The sequence below is a fragment of the Schistocerca americana genome, chromosome X, assembly GCF_021461395.2.
Source record: "Schistocerca americana isolate TAMUIC-IGC-003095 chromosome X, iqSchAmer2.1, whole genome shotgun sequence".
NCBI classification, from domain to species: domain Eukaryota; kingdom Metazoa; phylum Arthropoda; class Insecta; order Orthoptera; family Acrididae; genus Schistocerca; species Schistocerca americana.
Window position 1 is genome coordinate 520,977,638 of NC_060130.1, and position 15,253 is coordinate 520,992,890.

Consider the following 15,253-nt stretch of genomic DNA (forward strand, 5'->3'; position numbering starts at 1 on the left):
TTGCACGTAGGTGAAGCGAATGATTAATCACAAATGTGTTGAGCCTGTAGCTAGAAGAAGAGGGCGCCCTTCTGTAGTCAATTCCACTGATAGTGAAGATGTAGATGGTGTACAAAATATGGATAAAAAGCCAAGAAGAGCTCTGTCACAACAAGTTGCAGAAGTTAGGTTTGACAATGTACGCCATTTACCAAAATTTGTTGAGGCAAAGAATGCCTCAAAATGCAGGAATCATGGCTGCAGTTCCAAGACAAGGGTCATCTGCATCAAATGTGAAATGTATTTGTGTGTCATGAAAAATAATTGTTTTGAAGCCTATCACAAAAAGTAAAGATTCATATATGAGCAATAACAAGTTACTATTTGGCAGAAATTGTTGCATGATTTTTTTATTTTCTTTCATTTGTGGAGTATCAACAGAAACCTGTATTGGAAACACTGTATTTAAAAATACTGAAATTAAAATACTTATTTTCTGTGTAAATTAACATACCTAGTTAAGTTTACAATTAAATAATTATTTTGTTGAAAAAAAAGTGTTTTTACTGAGGAAGAGAGAGAAAAATGTAATCAAAGACAAGTACATTATCATGATAACTGTGACCCGAGGTCCACACATGTGGACCTCCATTTATGCCCTAGTGAATAACCAATTTTTTCTTCATTGGCATATGCTTGTATACTAGTTTGTTGGAAAATATGAAAAGAAAAATTTCCTGTAAATGTTTTTCATCTCTGGAGTGAAGAGGTTAAGACTATTGTTGTTAAAATATCGTGCTGTTTAGTTTTCACTCACTTCGTGTATTCTAATACATAAGACGTAAGTTCAGTGAATATCTGCGTTATCTTTACATTCAGCTGTTTTACGTCACCCTGCTTTCTGCCTTTTAGAAGTTAGCTGCGCAGGGCTTCCAAAGATAGATTTTCACTAATTCTTACTTTATTGCAGTTTAACTCTGTAGTTAGTGCTTTTTAGTTTATACTAAAGGACCGGTCAAGGACGACGGAGGTGTATCTTGCCGTAGGTTACTTAGTATTGGAGAAACTTGTAGGAATTATTGACTGGTGTTGCAGTGCGGTGAAAGTATCGGGAAAGCCATTGGAGTATCAGACGATGTTCTCTCATTGAGTTATATATCACGTAGACGCGACAAGAGAATTGAAGATAATGGAGTACAGCTTGTACCCTTTACGCCAAACTAAAAATGGCCTGTATTAAATTAGATAGTTGAAGTAGGTGAGGGGGGAGCGGGGAGGGGGGGGGGGGAAGAGACAGTTGGAGCGGATGTAAGGTGACAGGTAATAAGCAAAATGAGGAAATCTCAGAAATCGCATCTCTGATTCCAGTTAGCAATACGTTTGTCTTGTTATCTGAAATATGAGAGGAGCCTCAACCAGTTTTTGAGCGAAAGAGTGCAGCAGACTCGCAGGAACAACATTAAGGCTAGGTCAGTTGAAAATTCAAGTAGGAAGAAAAAGTACCGCTGCTAGGTAGTAGTCATAGGAATGTTGTAGGCCAAATGCTACAGTAAAATCTATGTGTAGATTACTAGGTCATAAGCATCGTGAAACCTAGTGCGAAACGTGGCCAGGTGACAGAAAACATAGCGGCTTCGTGCAGAGCTTTTGATGTAGAGAATCAGGTATACATAGTAGGAAGAGCAGGAAACAGCCTGCCTAGCAACTTAGAGTATAGTATTAAAGGTGAGCGTGAGGAAATAGGTGCAGCCACAGCACGCACTTTTATGGGGTTTATAGAGTTTTGCAGTGGCATGACCAACCCTGGGTTACCGCAGGTGTCAGTTTTGTAAACAAAGAACTGAGTAGGTTACTTTGGACTGAAACAATATCTCATATTTGTGCTGTTGCTGTTGCTGCAATTGGGAAATGGGGATACACTAATCATGGCCTGCATCTGAACAGCACGAGGAAGGACAGATTAGGTGGGCAAATTACAGGAAGTGTAAGGGAAAGCACAAGCTTATAAGACATAATCTTTGTGATTACTGGAGTCAGCGGGGAACATTTTTTGGGTTATTGATAAATAGTCTTGAAGGAACTAAAAATAGAACAGAACAATAAGATAAATATACACTCCTGGAAATGGAAAAAAGAACACATTGACACCGGTGTGTCAGACCCACCATACTTGCTCCGGACACTGCGAGAGGGCTGTACAAGCAATGATCACACGCACGGCACAGCGGACACACCAGGAACCGCGGTGTTGGCCGTCGAATGGCGCTAGCTGCGCAGCATTTGTGCACCGCCGCCGTCAGTGTCAGCCAGTTTGCCGTGGCATACGGAGCTCCATCGCAGTCTTTAACACTGGTAGCATGCCGCGACAGCGTGGACGTGAACCGTATGTGCAGTTGACGGACTTTGAGCGAGGGCGTATAGTGGGCATGCGGGAGGCCGGGTGGACGTACCGCCGAATTGCTCAACACGTGGGGCGTGAGGTCTCCACAGTACATCGATGTTGTCGCCAGTGGTCGGCGGAAGGTGCACGTGCCCGTCGACCTGGGACCAGACCGCAGCGACGCACGGATGCACGCCAAGACCGTAGGATCCTACGCAGTGCCGTAGGGGACCGCACCGCCACTTCCCAGCAAATTAGGGACGCTGTTGCTCCTGGGGTATCGGCGAGGACCATTCGCAACCGTCTCCATGAAGCTGGGCTACGGTCCCGCACACCGTTAGGCCGTCTTCCGCTCACGCCCCAACATCGTGCAGCCCGCCTCCAGTGGTGTCGCGACAGGCGTGAATGGAGGGACGAATGGAGACGTGTCGTCTTCAGCGATGAGAGTCGCTTCTGCCTTGGTGCCAATGATGGTCGTATGCGTGTTTGGCGCCGTGCAGGTGAGCGCCACAATCAGGACTGCATACGACCGAGGCACACAGGGCCAACACCCGGCATCATGGTGTGGGGAGCGATCTCCTACATCTACATCTACATCTATACTCCGCGAGCCACCTTACGGTGTGTGGCGGAGGGTACTTATTGTACCACTATCTGATCCCCCCTTCCCTGTTCCATTCACGAATTGTGCGTGGGAAGAACAACTGCTTGTAAGTCTCCGTATTTGCTCTAATTTCTCGGATCTTTTCGTTGTGATCATTACGCGAGATATATGTGGGCGGTAGTAATATGTTGCCCATCTCTTCCCGGAATGTGCTCTCTCGTAATTTCGATAATAAACCTCTCCGTATTGCGTAACGCCTTTCTTGAAGTGTCCGCCACTGGAGCTTGTTCAGCATCTCCGTAACGCTCTCGCGCTGACTAAATGTCCCCATGACGAATCGCGCTGCTTTTCGCTGGATCATGTCTATCTCTTCTATTAATCCAACCTGGTAAGGGTCCCATACCGATGAGCAATACTCAAGAATCGGACGAACAAGCGTTTTGTAAGCTACTTCTTTCGTCGATGAGTCACATTTTCTTAGAATTCTTCCTATGAATCTCAACCTGGCGCCTGCTTTTCCCACTATTTGTTTTATGTGATCATTCCACTTCAGATCGCTCCGGATAGTAACTCCTAAGTATTTTACGGTCGTTACCGCTTCCAATGATTTACCACCTATGGCATAATCGTACTGGAATGGATTTCTGCCCCTATGTATGCGCATTATATTACATTTATCTACGTTTAGGGAAAGCTGCCAGCTGTCGCACCATGCATTAATCCTCTGCAGGTCCTCCTGGAGTACGTACGAGTCTTCTGATGTTGCTACTTTCTTGTAGACAACCGTGTCATCTGCAAATAGCCTCACGGAGCTACCGATGTTGTCAACTAAGTCATTTATGTATATTGTAAACAATAAAGGTCCTATCACGCTTCCCTGCGGTACTCCCGAAATTACCTCTACATCTGCAGATTTTGAACCGTTAAGAATGACATGTTGTGTTCTTTCTTCTAGGAAATCCTGAATCCAATCACAAACCTGGTCCGATATTCCGTAAGCTCGTATTTTTTTCACTAAACGTAAGTGCGGAACCGTATCAAATGCCTTCCTGAAGTCCAGGAATACGGCATCAATCTGCTCGCCAGTGTCTACGGCACTGTGAATTTCTTGGGCAAATAGGGCGAGCTGAGTTTCACATGATCTCTGTTTGCGGAATCCATGTTGGTTATGATGAAGGAGATTTGTATTATCTAAGAACGTCATAATACGAGAACACAAAACATGTTCCATTATTCTACAACAGATTGACGTAAGCGAAATAGGCCTATAATTATTCGCATCTGATTTATGACCCTTCTTGAAAATGGGAACGACCTGCGCTTTCTTCCAGTCGCTAGGTACTTTACGTTCTTCCAGCGATCTACGATAAATTGCTGATAGAAAGGGGGCAAGTTCTTTAGCATAAACACTGTAGAATCTTAAGGGTATCTCGTCTGGTCCGGATGCTTTTCCGCTACTAAGTGATAGCAGTTGTTTTTCAATTCCGATATCGTTTATTTCAATATTTTCCATTTTGGCGTCCGTGCGACGGCTGAAGTCAGGGACCGTGTTACGATTTTCCGCAGTGAAACAGTTTCGGAACACTGAATTCAGTATTTCTGCCTTTCTTCGGTCGTCCTCTGTTTCGGTGCCATCGTGGTCAACGAGTGACTGAATAGGGGATTTAGATCCGCTTACCGATTTTACATATGACCAAAACTTTTTAGGGTTCTTGTTTAGATTGTTTGCCAATGTTTTATGTTCGAATTCGTTGAATGCTTCTCTCATTGCTCTCTTTACGCTCTTTTTCGCTTCGTTCAGCTTTTCCTTATCAGCTATGATTCGACTACTCTTAAACCTATGATGAAGCTTTCTTTGTTTCCGTAGTACCTTTAGTACATGATTGTTATACCACGGTGGATCTTTCCCCTCGCTTTGGACCTTAGTCGGTACGAACTTATCTAAGGCGTACTGGACGATGTTTCTGAATTTTTTCCATTTTTGTTCCACATCCTCTTCCTCAGAAATGAACGTTTGATGGTGGTCACTCAGATATTCTGCGATTTGTGCCCTATCACTCTTGTTAAGCAAATATATTTTCCTTCCTTTCTTGGCATTTCTTATTACACTTGTAGTCATTGATGCAACCACTGACTTATGATCACTGATACCCTCTTCTACATTCACGGAGTCGAAAAGTTCCGGTCTATTTGTTGCTATGAGGTCTAAAACGTTAGCTTCACGAGTTGGTTCTCTAACTATCTGCTCGAAGTAATTCTCGGACAAGGCAGTCAGGATAATGTCACAAGAGTCTCTGTCCCTGGCTCCAGTTCTGATTGTGTGACTATCCCATTCTATACCTGGTAGATTGAAGTCTCCCCCTATTACAATAGTATGATCACGAAACTTCTTCACGACGTTCTGCAGGTTCTCTCTGAGGCGCTCAACTACTACGGTTGCTGATGCAGGTGGTCTATAGAAGCATCCGACTATCATATCTGACCCACCTTTGATACTTAACTTAACCCAGATTATTTCACATTCGCATTCGCTAATAACTTCACTGGATATTATTGAATTCTTTACTGCTATAAATACTCCTCCACCATTGGCGTTTATCCTATCCTTGCGGTATATATTCCATTCTGTGTCTAGGATTTCGTTACTGTTCACTTCCGCTTTTAACCAACTTTCCGTTCCTAATACTATATGCGCACTATTTCCTTCAATAAGAGATACTAATTCAGGAACCTTGCCCTGGATACTCCTGCAGTTTACCAATATTACGTTAACTTTTCCTGTTTTTGGTCTCTGAGGACGGACGTTCTTTATCAACGATGATAATGTCCTCTCTGGTAAGCCGTCAGGTATTTTATCGTTTCGCCCAAGGGGGGGTCCCTCTAACCTAAAAAAAAACCCGTGTGCACGCCACACGTACTCTGCTACCCTAGTAGCTGCTTCCGGTGTGTAGTGCACGCCTGACCTGTCTAGGGGGGCCCTACAGTTCTCCACCCAATAACGGAGGTCGATGAATTTGCAACCATTATAGTCGCAGAGTCGTCTGAGCCTCTGGTTTAGACCCTCCACACGGCTCCAAACCAGAGGACCGCGATCGACTCTGGGCACTATGCTGCAGATATTAAGCTCAGCTTGCACTCCGCGTGCGATGCTGGTTGTCTTCACCAAATCAGCCAGCCGCCGGAAGGAACCAAGGATGGCCTCAGAACCCAAGCGGCAGGCGTCATTCGTTCCGACATGTGCTACTATCTGCAGCCGGTCACACCCAGTGCGTTCAATAGCTGCCGGAAGGGCCTCCTCCACATTACGGACGAGACCCCCCGGCAACCACACCGAGTGCACACTGGCATTCTTCCCCGACCTACCCGCTATTTTCCTGAGGGGCTCCATAACCCGCCTAACGTTGGAGCTCCCTATAACTAATAGGCCCGCCCTCTGTGACTGTCGGGACCTTGCCGGAGAATCGGCCACTGGCCCAACAGGCGAGGCATCCTGTGGTGGCTCGGAAACGATGTCATCACCACTAGGAAGCACCCCGTACCTGTTGGAAAGGGGTAAGGCAGCTGCCACGCGGCCAGATCCCACCTTCGCCTTTCGGCCAGGCACGCGCGAGCCCACCACTGTCCGCCATTCACCCTGGAGTGATGGCTGATCGGTAAGATGCTCACTGCCGGAAGACGCAGCGACATCAGGGGTTCCATGTGATTCCAAGGCCACCGAAGTAGGCATAGGTCTCACCACAGTTGCCCCAACGCCACTACGAGCCGACGCCTGCGCCTCGAGCTCGATGAGCCTAACAGACAAAGCCTCCACCTACCCCCGAAGAGTGGCCAATTCTCCTTGCGTCCGCTCACAACAACCACAGTCCCTACACATGACTATGTTTACCCTACTCTATACGGTGACAAATTCCCAAGATAATCTTCTGATGAGCTACTCTGATAATCAAGAAACACTCACTGAAATACGAGACGCGAAAACTACGCTAGGTTTTCCCAGAAAAACTATTTAAAAGCTAAGCGCAGCAAATAAGTACAAAAACGCTTTATACAAACAGTACTCGCTGCTGCTGGTGCTCTCACTCTGGCTGTCACAAGACAACTGCTGATTCAAGTGACTAGTGGCTAACGGCCGCGAAACAAACAAAAGACGGTTTTAGGGCGCTTTCTGTTCTAAACGATCAAGAAAACACTAAGAAATCTAACACGAAAACTACGTAAAGTTTTATCAAGAACTGTTAGTTACTATGCAGAGCAGATAAACACAAATAGAATCCCTGCCTTAGTGGAAGGTCGTAAACAAAATGCAAAATAAACGCTTTATACAAACAGTACTCGCTGCTGCTGGTGCTCTCGCTCTGGCTGTCACAAGACACAAGACACTGGCCGTACACCACTGGTGATCGTCGAGGGGACACTGAATAGTGCACGGTACATCCAAACCGTCATCGAACCCATCGTTCTACCATTCCTAGACCGGCAAGGGAACTTGCTGTTCCAACAGGACAATGCACGTCCGCATGTATCCCGTGCCACCCAACGTGCTCTAGAAGGTGTAAGTCAACTACCGTGGCCAGCAAGATCTCCGGATCTGTCCCCCATTGAGCATGTTTGGGACTGGATGAAGCGTCGTCTCACGCGGTCTGCACGTCCAGCACGAACGCTGGTCCAACTGAGGCGCCAGGTGGAAATGGCATGGCAAGCCGTTCCACAGGACTACATCCAGCATCTCTACGATCGTCTCCATGGGAGAATAGCAGCCTGCATTGCTGCGAAAGGTGGATATACACTGTACTAGTGCCGACATTGTGCATGCTCTGTTGCCTGTGTCTATGTGCCTGTGGTTCTGTCAGTGTGATCATGTGATGTATCTGACCCCAGGAATGTGTCAATAAAGTTTCCCCTTCCTGGGACAATGAATTCACGGTGTTCTTATTTCAATTTCCAGGAGTGTATAACAGTTTCCATAAAAGTGAAATTGTTTCATCAAAACATTAGGGAGCCTGAAAACACTGTAGATTAAAAATTCTGAAGTAATAGATGTTCTGTGCCTCTTTGAACAGCATGTAACGACAGGGATGGAGAAGTAAATATCAGGTATTATATACTAACGTCATTTTCATGTACAGTTAACACGGAAAAAGAGGAGCTGCAACATATGTAAGAGTTGGACCCCAAGTCAGAAATATTGAAACAAAGATTCTTATGAAGTTCAGAACCAGAGGGCACGTGCATGCCAATTGGTACACACAATACTCCTCCGGTAATTGTAACAGTCTACAGATCTCCTCTTTGATACCTTCAGCTATTTATGAGAACTCTAGATGCGTTGCTGATTACTAAAAAACTTGGCAGACAAGAAGAAACAGTTAATAATTTGTGGAGATTTCAATGTAGATTTCTTAAAAAATTCAGACAGGAAAATGAAGTGGAATTCTTTTTGGGTGTTTCAATGTGATTTCAGTAGTTAATCCAGCAGGATTGCATGACCCTCATTGATACGTAACATACCTACAGTCAGTGCACAGGCTGAAATGATTATTGTGTATCCAATTTTTAACGGACTATCTAATCATGAGGCTCAGTTAATTGAAATAAACAATGTAGCACCTTACAGCCCCGAGGGAGGCTCATCCAAAGCAGTGAGGCTTATTAATGAGAATAGGGTACAGTGTTATACGAGTAAGTTAGAAGAGGTGGTATGGGATAAGGTATATGTAGAAAGAGATGCTACTGTCACAGTCAGTTTACTGCAAAGAAATTTTGTGTCATTATTTGAAAGTAGCATTGCTAAAAAGGTATCCAAAAAATCTATTAAAAACAATTAAGCTATGGATAACTAAGGGAATTAAAACCTCACGTAAGAGAGATTTGCATAAAGGCCAGAATAAGTCAAGATCCGACGTTACTTGAATTATACAAAAACATTTCACATGGGATAACACTGCACACAGACAGATTTGGAACACAGTTCCGTCGGGAGGGGACAGGGGCGTGGGCGACAGTAAGGGCGTCGGTATCACAACGATTTCGGCTTATAACTTTCGACTCGGTCGTTGACGGACCAGGGCCCCTTACCATGTAATAATGACGAAATAAATCTCGGGTGAACAGCCTGGTATGAGCGTGTATAGGACACAATATTTCCTCTCGACCCTCTTGGTAGGATCGGTGTCAATCTTGCGGTATGCACTGTCACCGCTGTTGAATCGGCACATCTAAAACCCACCTGTTTCTTTAGATATGTGGATGATCCCTTCGTTATCTGGCCACATGGAAGAGATAAACTGCCAGACTTCCTCACACATCTCAACTCCAAACACGAGAATATTAAGTTCACCATGGAGATCGAAACGAATGGGATGCTCCCTTTCCTAGATGTTTTGATTAGAAGACGAGCTGACGGCACTTTGGGCCACAGCGTGTAAAGAAAGAAGACGCACACCGATTTGTACCTACATGCGAACAGCTGCCGCCACCCAGCACAAAAGAGTGGCGTGCTCAAAACTCTTGTACACAGAGCTCACACCATCTCCGACAGGGACAGTCTCCAACAAGAATTGGACCATCTGAAGACCGTGTTTCGGAAGAACAGTTACAAGGAAGTGCAAATTCGGAAGGCTGTACATCCCACACCTGCAGCACCGGCGGAAACTGAGGATGAACCTCAGGAGGAGGCGGCCTTGGCTATTATTCCGTTTTGTGGAACCTTATCCGGAAAAACTGGACGCATTTTACGTAAACACCAAGAGGAGCTGCAACATATGTCCGCCAAGCAAAACCAAGAGCCTTCTTGGTAGTGTCAAGGACAATCTTGGTCTACGTAAATCAGGGGTTTATCAGATACCTTGCCAGTGCGGTAGTGTATACATAGGGCAGACCATTCGTACCATTGAGGACCGATGCCGAGAACATCAACGGCACACTAGACTGCAACAGCCCAGTAAGTCGGTAATCGCTGAGCGTTGCCTGTCGGAACTCCACAGCATGGATTATGACCAAACCAAAGTCCTGACACAGACTTCCAAATACTGGGATGTTTCATCAAAGATGCCACAGAGATTAGAGTAAGGGAGCAACAACTAAACCGTGACAGCGGTTACATCCTTAGCAAGTGGTGGGAACCCACGATCACCCGGATTAAGAAGAAAAAGGATATTTTCCAGAGTGTACCGCCTTCGGGGGAGGAGGGAAGAATTACGATAGCGGTGCTGGCAGACCCTCCTAAACGAGAATACCTAGGACGTAGCGCCCAGACGGCGGGAGAACGGACGCTGTACCTGGACCGCGGACGGGGCGCGGACCGCACCGACTCATAGGAAGCGCCTGAGGGAGGAGTGGGAGGGGGATTATCTTATATATACATGGCGCCGGCCCACCGCCGGTTAGTACATCAGCGCACCTGATGATGGCAACGTGGTCGATTGCCGAAATATTGTGTCCTATGCACACTCATACCAGACTGTTCACACGAGATTTATTTCGTCATAAAATACGCCTGCAGAAATTGAAGAATCACTTCATGTAATAATACATTTACCGTTCTCCATCATCCCTGAAACTTTGTAACATCACCATGTATACTTGTACCAATATGTATGGTTCAACAGAAAAAAAGACACAGCCTTGCATAAGACAGGAGATAATGGATTTAATTCATGAAATGAGAACATACCAAAATGCAGCAAATAAAGGAGACCAAAGAGAAATATCTAAGAAGGAATCCATGCAGGACAAATGAAGTCTATACATAGAAGCATGTATAAGTAGGGGAAAGATAGAGACCACCTGTGGCAAAATTAAAGAGGCGTTTTGAGAAAGGGAAAGGACTGTACGAATATCGAGAGCTAAGATGGAAAATAAATCCGAAGAAAAAAGGGTGAGCTGAAAGGTAGAAAATTTATATAGCCAAACTATACAAGGAAAATGCACTTGAAGTCAATATTATAGAAAAGGAAGAAGAAATAGATGAAGACGAGAGGAGCGATGCGATAAAGTGAGAAAAATTTGACAGAGCACTGAAAGATTCAAGTTGAAGCAAGGTGCCTGGAGTACACGACACTCCCTCAGAACTACTCATATCCTTGAGAGAGCTAGCTATGACAAAACTATACTGGTGTGCTGGATGTATGAGACAGGGGAAATATCCCCAGACTTCAGGGAGAAATTTATAAGCCCAATTACAAAAAAAGTAGGTGCCGACAGGTGTGAATATTACATAAGTATCAGTTTAATACGTAACACTCGCAAAGTACTGACACAAATTATTTAAAGAAGAAGGGAGAAACACGTAGAATCCGACATCGCAGAATATCAGTTTGGGTTCTGGAGAAATACAGAAACACCGAAGGTAATACTGACCCTACGAAGCCTCTTAGTAGACAGATTAAAGAAAAACAAACCGACATGTATAGCATTTGAAGTCTTAGAAAAGCTTTTGACAGTGTAGACTGGAAATTGTGAGGTTTTCCGATGGTATTGTAACTCTGTGAGAAACAACAAACGGCTTGGAAGAGCAATTTAGCGGAATGAACAGTGTATTGCAAGGACCATACGAGATTAACATCAACAAAAGCAAAACAAAAGTAATGGAATGTAGCCGAATTAAATCAGGCCATGATACAGGAATTAGATTATAAAATGAGACATCCATGGTAGTAGATGATTTGTACTGTTTGTGGAGGAAAATAACTGGTGACGACCGAACTGGAGAGGATTTACTATGTACACTGACAACGGCAAGAAAAGCGTTTCTGAAGAAGAGAAATTTGTTAACATAGAATTTAAATTGACATGTTAGGAACATACGTAGCTAGTGCATCTTTTGACACGGTAGAAAAATTTCGTAACCTAAACATAATACTGGATGAACAAGTAAGATGTCGGACAGAGACAAGTGTGCACTGAAGAGTTATTGCTACTGAAAAGAAGAGCAGCGCCACCAAAGTGACGAGTGACTTTGATAAACATCTGGACAATACACTGTCAATGGAAACAGTGCTGTGAGAATTGTACAAGCAAATCATTCGTGATAGAGCAGATACTACTAAATCCCTGAAGTAGATGAGTGTTAACATGTGGCCCAGTCTCTCAAGGTATACAAAACTTGAGGAGCGGAGCAATGGAACAGAGGCTTGTCAGTGCTACACTGTTCTCCACCGCAATACTTATTTACTTATGAAGAACATCAAGGGTATTCAAAATCTGTCATCAATAGCCCAGGGCATATCTTGCAAGCGTACGTGGAACCCCTTCCCGACTTAATTAATAACCAAGAAATTCACTTTTTCTACGGAAACTAACGCCTAGAACTTTTCTAAAAGCGATAGAAATCCGCATAGGACATACTACCTCCCAGCGAGGCCCAGGCGACCGTCATAGATGAATTAGAGGAACTGAACGCCAATAAAAACTAATGGTGATCCTCACAGCTAAGCAACCCGTCAGCAACCTACATTTGTCTGGAGCTGCAGAAAATGGGAAGTCTAGGTGATGCAAGAATTTTCCGCAGTTCGCCTGAGACTGATGTCTTCATCGTGTTTAGGAATATTGTGGTAGGCTGTAGGGCCCACTCGAGGATCGATGCCTGGGAAATATTTAACGAAGCGCGGCGACCGCCTCTCGTAATACTAGCTTTGTCCCGACGTTCCACTGGGTGGACCACGGAGCAGACCAGTGAATAATTGAAATCTTGCATTGTGAGCAACGTAACACGGTACAGCTGCACCGATTTCTCCTTTTCTCTCTATGTGGAATAGCATTACATTTTTGTAGTAATAAATAGGAAAATTTTGACTATCCGTTATGGAGGGTCGCGTTATGTTTCTGAATTAATACGTATTTGACATCACAGCCTCATGACATTCGCTGGTGGACAGAAGACTCTAAACTTCTTTGGGTATCGGCAGCTAAATGTATTTCATGTTTCTCCTGCATGATTTTTAATGTCATATACTCTTCTTTTCAGTCCAAAAAAGGAATTATTAAGATTATCCGCAATATATTCGGCTGACTTCATGTCTCACCTACTTGAGTTTCATTTTCATCACATTCATAGCCACGCGGTCAGCTCCAGCCTGTTAAATCATAATAATCACCATTTTTTAAATGTTTTCGCATTAAAAATCTTTGTCTCACTGCCACTGCCACAAGTCAGACTTGGTAATACACAGTGACTGTACACAGAATGAGCCATATTAAACGTAACAACCCTTTTATTTCGTGAACGATACCAGATATCGAAACGAGGTTTCCGGCAAATGATATTATGCTAACGGTCACATACGTGTGTTATGTGACAGAGGTTTAAGTCTTGTATCGATCGAGATGTTACAGCAAATATGATTTTTTGAGTATAATGATATATTTTTAAATGCATCGGAGAGCTCTTGAAAATACGAGTGCCGTCATATAATGCTTGTTAATTTTAAGATTAAAACTCTCTTCAAAAGAATCAGAGAAATACTCTAAAACTGAAAGGCAAATCGGCCGGAATCTCTAAGCGGGTCAAAGGCTTCCGTCCATTCACTCGTTGACCACTCTGCTGAAGATGTTGAAGACAGCAAAACGAAAGCCGAAATTCGAATTTCGCATTTAATAAATCGTTCACGCAGGTGAATCGTACAAAAATACCATCGTTTGACCATCGAACAGACTCCCGTATTGACGACAGAGTAATAAGCATCCCAGGCACAGAGAAACAACTGAGAGTTGAAAACAAGTATGTTGCCAGGTCCAGATGGAATCTTAAGTCGGTTTTGTAAAACCTTGCCGTTGGTGCAAACGTGTGGTTCCTGAAGAGGGGCAGCAGCCTTTTCAGTTGTTGCAGGGGCAACAGTCTGGATGATTGACTGATCTGGCCTTGTAACACTAACCAAAACGGCCTTGCTGTGCTGGTACTGCGAACGGCTGAAAGCAAGGGGAAACTACAGCTGAAATTTTTCCCAAGGGCATGCAGCTTTTCTGTATGAAGCAAAACGAGGATAATGGAATGTAGTGGAATCAAGTCGGGTGATGCTGCGGGAATTAGGTTAGGAAATGAGACGCTTAAAGTAGTAAATGAGTTTTGCTATTTTGGGAACAAAACAACTAATGATGGTCGAAGTAGAGAGGATATAAAATGTAGACTGGCAATGGCAAGGAAAGCGTTTCTAAATTTGTTAACATCGAGTATAGATTTAAGTGTCAGGAAGTCGTTCCTGAAAGTATTTGTATGGAGTATAGGCATGTATGGAAGTGAAACGTGGACGATAAATAGTTTAGGCAAGAAGAGAATAGAAGCTTTCGAAATGTGGTGCTACAGAAGAATGCTAAAGATTAGATGGGTAGATCACATAACTAACTGGGAGGTATTGAATAGAATTGGAGAGAAGAGAAATTTGTGGCACAACTTGACTAGAAGAAGGGATAAGTTGGTAGGGCATATTCTGAGGCATCAAGGGATCACCAATTTAGTATTGGAGGGCAGCATGGAGGGTGAAAATCGTAGAGCGAGACCAAGAGATGAATACACTAAACAGATTCAGAAGGATGTAAGTTGCAGTAGGTATTGGGAGATGAAGAATCTTGCCCAGGATAGTGTAGCATGGAGAGCTGCATCAAACCAGTCTCTGCACTGAAGACCACAACAACAACAAAAATGGCTCTGAGCACTATGGGACTCAACTGCTGAGGTCATTAGTCCCTTAGAACTTAGAACTAGTTAAACCTAACTAACCTAAGGACATCACAAACATCCATGCCCGAGGCAGGATTCGAACCTGCGACCGTAGCGGTCTTGCGGTTCCAGACTGCAGCGCCTTTAACCGCACGGCCACTTCGGCCGGCACAACAACAACAACCCTGCGGTACTGGCCACTTATTTATCTCGCCTTTATCGCGAATCTCTCACCTAGTAAAAAGTCACGAGCAGCTGGAAGAAACCGCAGGTGACTACTGTGTGTAAGAAGTGTAAAAGAACGGACCAGCAAAATTACAGACCAATATACCTAAAATCGGTTTCCTACAGATTCCTTCAATATATGCTCAGTTCGAATATCATAAATTTCCTTAAAATCGAGAAGCTTATTCCCACGAATCAGCAGGGTTTTAGAAAGCATCGCTCGTGTTAAACGCGCCTGCCCTTTTCTCACATGATATATTGCGCATATGGGTGAAAAGCGACAGACAGATTACATATTTCTAGATTTCCGGAAATTATTAGACAAGTTGCCCACTGCAGACTGTTAAACGAAGGTACGAGTATTTGTAATATGTTCCCAGATATGTGAATGGCTCGAATACCTCATAAGTAA